Below are 9,868 nucleotides of genomic sequence, written 5' to 3'. Positions count from 1 at the left end.
TGTGGGGTGGGCTGTGGGTTTTGGAATCAGAGGAGCTGAATTTGTACGTGTTCTGCCCCCTTTTAGTGGGAGACATTCTACAAGGCCACTATGGAAGGCAGAATGTGGTCCCTTGAAATTGTCTGTGCTGGGATCCCTGGGAACCTGTGAAGACATCACCTTCCATCACAAAAGGGACTGCAGATGTGACTAACATGAAGAGCTTTACAATGGAGAGATTATTCTGGATTATACAGGCTATAAATCCTGGGTTATACAGGATCTTTAAAAATAGAGGAAGGTAGAAGAGGAGGCCAGAATAATGCTGTGTAAGAGGGACTTGACCTTCTGTTGCTGGCTTGAAGTTGGAGGAAGGAGGTCCCGTGTCAAGGAATGCCGGCAGTCTCTAGACACTGGGCAAAGTCAGGAAACAGATTTTCCCCTAGAGCCACAGAAAGAATTTCTTTTCTTCCTTTTCTTTTCTTTTCTCTTTTCTTTTCTTTTCCCTTCCCTTCCCTTCTCTCTTCTTCTTCTTCTTCCTCCTCTTCCTCCTCCTCCTCTCCTTCTCCTTCTTCTCCTCCTCCTCCCCTTATTCTTCCCCTTCTCCTCTTTCTTTCTCTTTCTTTTCTTTCTTTTCTTTTTTCTTTCTTTCTTTCTTTCTCTCTCTCTCTTTCTTTCTCTCCTCCTCCACCTCCTTTCTCCTTCTCCTTTTTTTTTTTTTTGATATAGAGTCTCATTCTGTCTCCCATGCTAGAGTGCAATGACTCACTACACCCTCGACCTCCTGGACTCCAGCAGTCCTCAGCCTCCCAAGTACCTGGGAGTACAGGCACATGCCACCATGCCTGGCTAATTGTTTTCATTTTTTTAAAGATGGAGTCTTCTTATGTTGACCAGGGTGGTCTCAAGCTCCTGGGCTCAAGCGACACTCTTGCCTTAGCCTCCCAAAGTGCTGGCATTGCAGGCATGAACCACCATGCCCAGTCATAGAATACAGTTTTGCTGACACCTTGATATTACCCAATGTGTTAGTCAGGGTTCTCCAGAGAAACAGAACCAATATTATATATATGTATGTATATGTGGATTTAAAGAGATTTATTATTAAGGTATTGGCTCATGAGATTATGGAGGCTGAGAAGCCTGTAATCTTCTATCTGCAAGCTGCAAGGATAGTGGCATAGTTTAAAAGCCTGAGAGCTAGAGGGCCAATGGTGTAGACTCCAATTTGGGTCTGAAGGCCTGAGCACCCGAAGTATAGAGGGCACATCAATGTCTCAGCTCAACAGTCAGGCAAAGGGAGGGCAAATCGAGCCATCCTCTGCCTTTGTGTTCTGTTCAGGTCCTCAGTGGGTCGCAGGGTGCCCACCCGCATTGGGGAGGGTGATCTGCTTTACCCGGTTCAGCGATTCAAATGCTAAATCTCATCTGGAAACACCCTGAAAGACACATCTAGAAATAATGTTTAGTAAGTTTTGTGGACATCCTGAGGCCTAGTCAAGTTGACATGTAGAATTAACCATTACCCCCAGTGACACCCGTTTGGGATTTTTGACCTCCAGAACCATCAGATAATACATGTGTGCTGTTTTAAACCAGTAAGTGTGTGGCAATTTGTTACAGCAGTGACAGGAAACTAACCCAGCCACTAACCTCTCTGAGAGTCAACTTTTCTCCCTTGTAAAATGAATATGATCATGACAATATTTCCCCAACCACTTCATACGTTACTATGACAATCAGTGACAGAATGTTTGAAAATGTTTCGAAACTATAAAAGCTTTGCCAGATCGAAAACAAAATCTGCTGCTCCCTTTGATCTAGTACTTTTCCTACCCACTCAGCTCTTCCTTTGCTGGCCGGCTTCTGCATCTCCTAGGGTACATTTGATTTGGCCAATCTTTCCAATGACCTTTACCTTTTCTAAATGGGCGGCTGGGCCCGAGGCACTGACCATTTCTGCTTTTTAGAATCCATCATCATTACCAAACAGAATGAGCTTTATATAACATTTTCGTATTTTGTTTGCAATGGAGTTTTTGCATCATTTTTGAGTTTTAAAATATGGCATTGTAATATTATGTATCTTGATGACTGCATTTAGAGATGACAACCTCATCTCTATAAAAAATAAAAAATTAGGCCTGGTGCAGTGGCTCATGCCTATAATCTCAGCACTGTGGGAGGCTGAGGCGGGCAGATCACCTGGGGTCAGGAGTTCCAGACCAGCCTGGGCAACAGGGTGAAACCCTGTCTCTACTAAAAATACAAAAATTGGCCAGTCATGGTGGCACGTGCCTGTAATCCCAGCTACTTGGGAGGCTGAGGCAGGAGAATTGCTTGAACGCAGAAGGTGGAGGTTGCAGTGAGTCGAGATCACACCACTGCACTCCAGTCTGGGCAACAGAGTGAGACTCCATCTCAAAAATAAATAAATAAATAAATAAAATAAATAAAAAATTAGCCGGGCATGGTAGCACATGCTTGTAGTCTCAGCTACTCGGGAGGCTGAGGCAAGAGGATGGCTTGAGCCCGGTGGGGGTTGGTGGCTGCAGTGAGCTATGATTGTGCCACTGTACTCCAGTTTGGGTGACAGAGTGAGACCCTGTCTCAAAAGAAAAGAAAAGAAAAGAAAAGAAAGAAATCTGATGTATGTTCCAAGTAGGTTGCTGTGGAAGCGGATTTTGTTTGGTCTCATCACTACTTTGAAATTATGGAATTTATTAGAATCACCTCTAGAGTTTGAATTTAATGTATTGAAAAAGCGGTACATGTATTACTATATTAGAATTTTTAACAATATTGGATGACTATGTTTTAACACAATTGGGTTTCTTGGTAATCCTATGTATTATCTGATGTATCAATGCATTATTTTACGCATTTAGAAACAATATTCACTAAATTGCTGAAGGAGGTCTGAGGCACAGACACATTATGATTCTTTCCCTCAATTTTTTTTACATTTTCTACTTCCAATTTATTTATTTTATTTATTTATTTTGAGACAGGTTCTCACTCTGTCATCCAGGCTGGAGTGCAGTGGTATGATCTCAGCTCACTGCAACTTCCACTTCCCAGGCTCAAGTGATACTCCCACCTCAACCTCCTGAGTAGCTGGGGCTATAGGCATGCGCCACCGCATCCGGCTATGTTTTGTATTTTTGTAGAGATGGGGTTTTGCCACGTTGCCAGGCCAGGAGTTTTAAGAACTCCTGGGCTCAAGCGATGCGCCTGCCTCGGCCTCCCAAAGTGCTGGGATTACAGGTGTGAGCCACTGTGCTCGGCCTTTCCCTCAATTCTTTAACCTTTTGAGTTCAATTTTATCATCTGAATATTGGGTCTCCAGGGAGGATCTGGAAGAATCAAATATGATACTGTACATGAACACCTCCATGCCAAATGCAAAGTGTTTTCAGGATTCAAATGATAACTACATACAAAATTTGAAATGAAAAAAGAAGAATAGCAACAGCTCACATGCATTGGTTTGCTGGGTCTGCTGTAATAGAGTGGGTTGCTTAAACACCACCCATTTATTTTCTCACAGTCCTGGAGGATCAAATCCAAGGTCAAGGTGTCAGCAGGGTTGGGTTATTCTCAGGCCTCTCTCCTTGGCTTATAGATGACTGATTTCTCCCTGTGCGTGTCTGTGTCCTAATCTCCTTTTCTTAAAACGACTCCAGTCAGATTGGATTAGAGCCTACCCAAATGACCTCATTTTACCTTAATTACCTTCTTAAAGGCCCTATCTCCAAATACAGTCACATTCTAAGGTACTGGGGATCAGGACTTCAACATACAAATTTTTGTGAGGAAACTATTCATCCTGGCTCATAACATCAGGGAAAATAAACACAACAAAACAAAACAAAAAACAACAAAAAAGTATTGGGTGGCTACCTAGGTCAAGGGATACAAAAGGGGTTTTCAGCCACCTTATCTCAGCTCCATGACAGGTGATAGGTCTTTTTATCTTCACTCCTCTTCGTATACTTCTCTAAGTACGACCTCACATAATGCCACCTATACAAGTAGCTTCCTTCATAGTTTTGGTTCTAGTCTCTCTAAGGAAAATTAGAAGCAAAATTCAAAAGCAAAGAAAGATCAGAGGTTTGTAAATGAAGTTGGAAAGTCCTTCCCCCTTCCTCATCTCATATGGGAAGCTCATGGTGGGCCCTTATTCAGAGAAAAGTCATCATCTATAAACATCAAGGAAAGATTATCACTTCCAGCATGCCTTCAATTTCAATATCTTGGGAGAGCAAGAACGGACTTTTGTGCAGCCTACACATATATCTGGAGGTTGCCAAATAACACTTCCATGAGTTTCCCACACTAAATTAGTTCAGGAAACAGATATGAATAATTTGCTTTATCATGAATGGTTCTTTATGCATAGCAGCTACTGAATACCATTGTCATTTAAAGCAAACTTGGACTTTGCTTTGACTTTTAATTTGTACCTAGGGACCTATTTGCACTGTCTGGTCTTTCTTTTGAGTCATATAACATGAAAAGTTAGGGATATTATTCAGCCTCTCTCCTCTCTAAACAGATGATGATAAGATCTACCTAAACTTTGATTTAAAAAAAAAGTGGAGTAGAAGGCCGGGGGTGGTGGCTCACGCCTGTAATCCTAACACTTTGGGAGGCCGAGAAGGGTGGACCCCTGAGGTCAAGAGTTAGAGACCAGCCTGGCCAATATGGTGAAACCCCGTCTCTACTAAAAATACAAAAATTAGCTGGTCATAGTCATGGGTGCCTGTAATCCCAGCTACTTGGGAGGCCGAGGCAGGAGAATCGCTTGAACCGAGAGGTGGAGATTGCAGTGAGCTGAGATTGTGCCATTGCACTCACTCCAGCCTGGGCCACAGAGCAAGACTCCGTCTCAAAAAAAAAAAAAAAAAAAGAGTAGGAAAGGGACAGGCATGAAGATTGTAATTTAACAGTGAGGCAAGTGGATCCCAGGAATTTGGGTCAATCCTTGGAAGATCAGGGATTTCTGACTGCGCCAGTCATGGAAGGTATTGGCCCATGTGTCAAGAGTCTTTGAAAATTAGATGGGCCTGGGGGAGGTTAGACACTAGAGTCGGTGAAAACCAGGCAGTAGGTCATGAGAAGTTTAATATCTCTTCCGCCTGTCTTTTTTTCTTTTGCCCTTTTCTTTTCTTTTCTTTTCTTTTCTTTCTTTCTTTCTTTCTTTCTCTTTCTTTCCTTTTTGTTTGTTTTTATTTTTTATTTATTATTATTATTATTTTTTTAAGAGACAGAGTCTTGCTCTGTCACCTAGGCTGGAGTGCAGTGGCACAGTTATAGCTCACTGCAGCCTTGAACTCCTGGGCTCAACTGATCCTCCTGCCTCAGCCTCCCAAGTAAGTAGCTGGGACTACAGGCTCAGATCACCATATCCAGCTAATTTTTTTTTTTTTTTTTTTTTGGAGAGATGGGGTCTCACTATGTTGCCCAAGCTGGTCCTGAACTCCTGGGCTCAAGTGATTCTCCTGCCTCAGCCTTCTAAAATGCTAGGATTAGAGGTGTGAGCCACAGCATTTGGCCTGTGTTTCTTTTTTCAAAAAAATTATTAATAGACTATTTTTTTAGAAGAACTTTAGATTTGCAGAACAACTGAGCTGATAGTGCAGACTTACAGTGTTTCTTTCCCCAGCTTCCAGTGTTATTAACATCTTAAGTTAGTGTGGTACATTTGTAGTGACTAAGGAGCCAGTGTTGATCCATTATTATTAATTAAAGTCCATAGTTACGTGAGGGTTTCCTCTTTGTGTTGTACATTCTGTGAATTTTGACCAATGTATATATACACACACACTTATATGTATAATAACGTGTATCCACCATCACAGTATTACGCAGAGTAGTTTCACCACTGTAAAAATCCACTGTGTTCCACCCATTCATCCCTTCCTCCTCCTTGAACCCCTGGCAACCACTGATCTTATTATCGTCTTACCTGTTTCGCCTTTTCCAGAATGTCATATGGTTGGAATCATACAGTATATGGCCTTTTCAGACTGGCTTCTTTCACTTAGCAATAGGCATTTAAGGTTCCCTTGTGTGTTTTGGGGGTTTGATAGGCCATTTCTTTGTAGTGCTGAGTAATATTCCACTATGTGGGTGAGCCACAGTTTGTTTGTCCATTCGCCTATTGAAGGATACTTTGGTCGCTTCCAGTGTTTGGTGATTATGAGTAAAGGTGCCATAAACCTCTGCATGCAGGTTTTTGGAGGATGTAAGTTTTCAACTTAGTTGGGTAAATACCTAGGGGCACAACTGCTGACCATAGGGTAAGACTATGTTTGGCTTTGTAGGAAATTGCTGAACTGTCTTCTGAAGTAGCTGTACAATTGTGCATTCCCAATAGCAAGAAATGAGAGTTCCTGTTGTTCTGTATCCTGTCAGCATCTGGGATTGTCAGTTTTCTGAATTTTAGCCATTCTAATGTATGTAGTAGTAGCTCATTGTTATTTTAATTTGCAATTCCCTAATGATATATGATGTTCAGCATCTTTTCGTATGCTTATTTGCCATCTGTATATCTCTTTGATGAGATTTTTTTCTGATTGTTTGCTCTTTGATTCAGTTGTTTATTTTCTCATCGTGGAGTTTTAAGAATTATATATATACACACACACACATACACACATATGTACATATATATGTACACACACATACACACATATACACACACACACACACACACACACACTTGAAAAAATTAGAGACAAGTTCTTCTCTGTTGCCCAGGCTGGAGTGCAGTGGTGAGATCATAGCTCACAACAGCCTCCAACTCTTGGCCTCAAGCAGAGTTTTACAGGTGTGAGCCACTAAGCTGGCCTGCATATTTTAAATACAATCCTTAATCAGATATGGAATTTGCAAATATTTTCTCCCATTCTGTGACTTGTCTTCTCATTCTCTTAACAGTGTCTTTTGTAGACTTTTCAAATTTTAGTGATGCCCAACTTACTGTTTTTTTTCTTTTATGCATCATGCTTTTGGTGTTCTAGCTACACAGTCATTGCCAAACCCAAGGTAATCTAGATTTTCTCCTATGTTATCTTCTAAGAGTTTTTATAGTTTTACCTTTTATGTTAGGGAGTATGTTCTATTTTAAGTTAATTTTTGTGAAAGATATAAAGCCTATGTCTAGAATTTTTTTTTTTTTTTTGCATATAGGTGTCCAGTTGTTCCAGCACCACTTGTAAAAAAGGATGAATTGCCTTTGCTCCTTTGTGAAAGATTAGTTGAGTATATTTGTGTGAATTCCTACTGCCTTTTAATTAAAATTTTGGGTACTGTATATGGGGAATGCTGGTGGTATTTGTTGCAAGCAGATTCTTGTTTTCCCCTCCCTCTAGTCAATAACTGAAAATAAGTGTTTGCAACACACACACACGCACACACGCACATGGCTAGTGCAGTGGGTATCTGTGTACATCATTGTGGACCCCTCGCCCTGTTATCCTTCAGCTTTCTCAGAATACACTAGCTCCTTCCGGCTCTACTTTATTTCCTTGTTTTCTCCCACCTTATAGGACTGCACATTTGAAAAATCGTTGAAACAGATTAAATAACACAGTCTAATTATCACCTACCTACAGCCCATCTAGCATTTCAAAAAGAGGAATTTTGGTGAGTTCATGATAACTGTAGGCGGTCTCTCTTCCTGTCTTAGGTCTTACAGTGTCCTTTGGGGCCCTGTGAATCTATGATAAAAGATATTGACTCTTTACGGGTAATAAGGCCGGTGGGATTATTGGGCTATTACCAACCAGTCAAGATGAATTCTGAGCTCTTTTGCTTTGTCAGTTACAGGAGATCAGCTATAAATCCTGGCCACACAGTGCTCCAGTTTGAGAGTGATGATTTCCACCACTTTCCCATACTTTAAAAGATTGGCATCTGCCAAGTGATCAAAACACACAAAGAGGCCTTTTAACCAAGTTTAGCTTGGAATTTCCAGTTGCTAACCACAAGCAGGTCTGGCAAGCTAGGAGGCCGGTTGGCTGCGCAGCTACTCCAGAGTGTGCGGTAGCCGAGGGCTGCGTCCGCGTAAAGCCCAGAGCTGTAATGATGTCAACTTGTTATTTACTTTCCAAATCTGAATGACTGAGCAAGGCGAAAGGAGAATCAATCAACCACAATGTGACCCTACAGGCGGAAAAAACGCAGCGCTCCCACCAGCAGGCGGTGGGGGAAGGGAAGCACGTGTAGCCAGGGCAGGGTTGCATCATGAGCTCGTTCGCTTGGGTTTTCTATTGCACCCTTCGTTTTTCGATTGCATGTAATACTCAGCATCAGTCTGCACAAGCCCAGGGAGCCCGGGAGCAACGAAGGGCAGGCTCAAGGGAAGGCCCCACCAAGTCCTTCTGGGGGGCCTTGAATGGCAACTGATACGTAATAAGACACAATCTATTCTGCTGATTCACAATTATGGAGACTGTGTAAGTGTGTATTTTTTTATTGATGTCCTCTAATGATGGTGTAGCAACAGTCGTTTTGCATCATTGACGTTTTACGGCAATATTTTGCAGGGTAATTTTGAGGTCCGCCTTTTTGATGGAGGACCGGCCTCTTAAAAACTCACCTCCGGCCGGGCGCGGTGGCTCACACCTGTAATCCCAGCACTTTGGGAGGCCGAGGCCGGCGGATTGCCTGAGGTCAGGAGTTCGAGACCAGTCTGGCCAATATGGTGAAACTAAAACTACTAAAAATACAAAAAAATTAGCTGGGCGTGGTGGCGTGCGCCTGTAATCCCAGCTACTCGGGAGGCTGAGGCAGGGGAATTGCTTGAACCAGGGAGGTAGGTGGAGGTTGCAGTGAGTCGATATCGTGCCACAGCACCCCAGCTTGGGCAACTGAGCGAGACTCCGTCTCAGAAAAACAAAAACAAAAACCTCACCTCGGGTCCCCCTCCCCCCACAACCAGAACAACAAATGGTCTAGTGTTCGAGGAAGAGCAAGTGAGGTTATAGTTTAGATTGCTGAGTGCACCGGACTCTTAGCATGTAGCTCATTATATAGTAAAGGAAGGGGCAAGAATATTTGAAAAATATTCAACAAGGCTGACCCCAGAGGTGCTGGGGAGGGGGAGTGGAGATCTGTTTAACTGAATTAAGGCCGCGAGTGGTGGGGAGTAGCCTACGTGGAGGGGAGGAAGGAGCGCTGGGGACTTAAGTGCACCGGGGCCAGGCCGTGTAAGCCATTGCAACATTAAGCACTTTGCAAGGGCCAGAGGGCTGAAGCCTGGGGGTTGGGGTGGGAGTGCTGAGGCCCGAGGGCCCAGGTCCCCCTAACCTCCTCAGCCCCCACACCCGAGCTCCTGGCGCCTATGCTTGTGTGTCTGAGTTTGTCCCTAAGCGTTTCTGGCTCTTCCTGGGAGGTGTTTTGCAAAGGTCGAGGCTCCGCCGGAGCCCCCACTTTTTGAGGTGGGGTAAAGACTATTGGGGTGTCTTCTAAGACGCTTATTTTGAGGGAGATTCACCATCGGGCAGGTGGCAGGGGGTTCTCTTGGGGCAGCTGGGTGGCTTCCTTATTGGGGTGGGGGAGGGTAACACTTTAGCAGGGACCGAGGTTCCCCTGTCCCCCAGAAACAGAGGGGGTGGCCGAGGTTCCCGTCCCCTCGAGGCAGTCGTGGAAAGCCTGGGTTTGGGATGTGATGGGGGTAGCCCTGGGGTCCTCTCAGTCCCACGGAGGCCACGGGGAAGGGACCGGGACCGGAGCAACTCGGGAAAGGCTTGGGTTCCCCTCACCCACCCTAGGCGTTGGGGAGCGGGGCGGGCTTGGTAGGGACGCTGGTCCCCCGACCGTGGGGCAGGGGCTGGGTTGGGACGCGGGTCCCCTCTAGGAGCCGCGGGGGAGGGGCAGG

The 9,868-nt window shown here is 44.1% G+C and overlaps 1 protein-coding gene across 3 annotated transcripts in view; it reads left to right on the top strand.

Annotated features, from left to right (window-relative positions):
* The first annotated feature begins 8,050 nt into the window (after nt 1-8,050).
* The window catches only part of TBL1X (transducin (beta)-like 1X-linked), a 263,162-nt gene continuing 261,344 nt past the window's right edge, over nt 8,051-9,868 (top strand). For all 3 annotated transcript variants that reach the window (XM_011966838.1, XM_011966837.1, XM_011966839.1), the window contains exon 1: nt 8,051-8,444. The gene's annotated coding sequence lies outside the window, so the exon portion shown is untranslated. The remainder of the gene's footprint in view (nt 8,445-9,868) is intronic.

Source organism: Mandrillus leucophaeus, unplaced genomic scaffold, assembly GCF_000951045.1.
Source record: "Mandrillus leucophaeus isolate KB7577 unplaced genomic scaffold, Mleu.le_1.0 Scaffold777, whole genome shotgun sequence".
In the NCBI taxonomy this organism is placed as follows: domain Eukaryota; kingdom Metazoa; phylum Chordata; class Mammalia; order Primates; family Cercopithecidae; genus Mandrillus; species Mandrillus leucophaeus.
The sequence above is the reverse complement of the archived record's forward strand: the minus strand, read 5'-3'. Positions and strand labels throughout refer to the sequence as shown.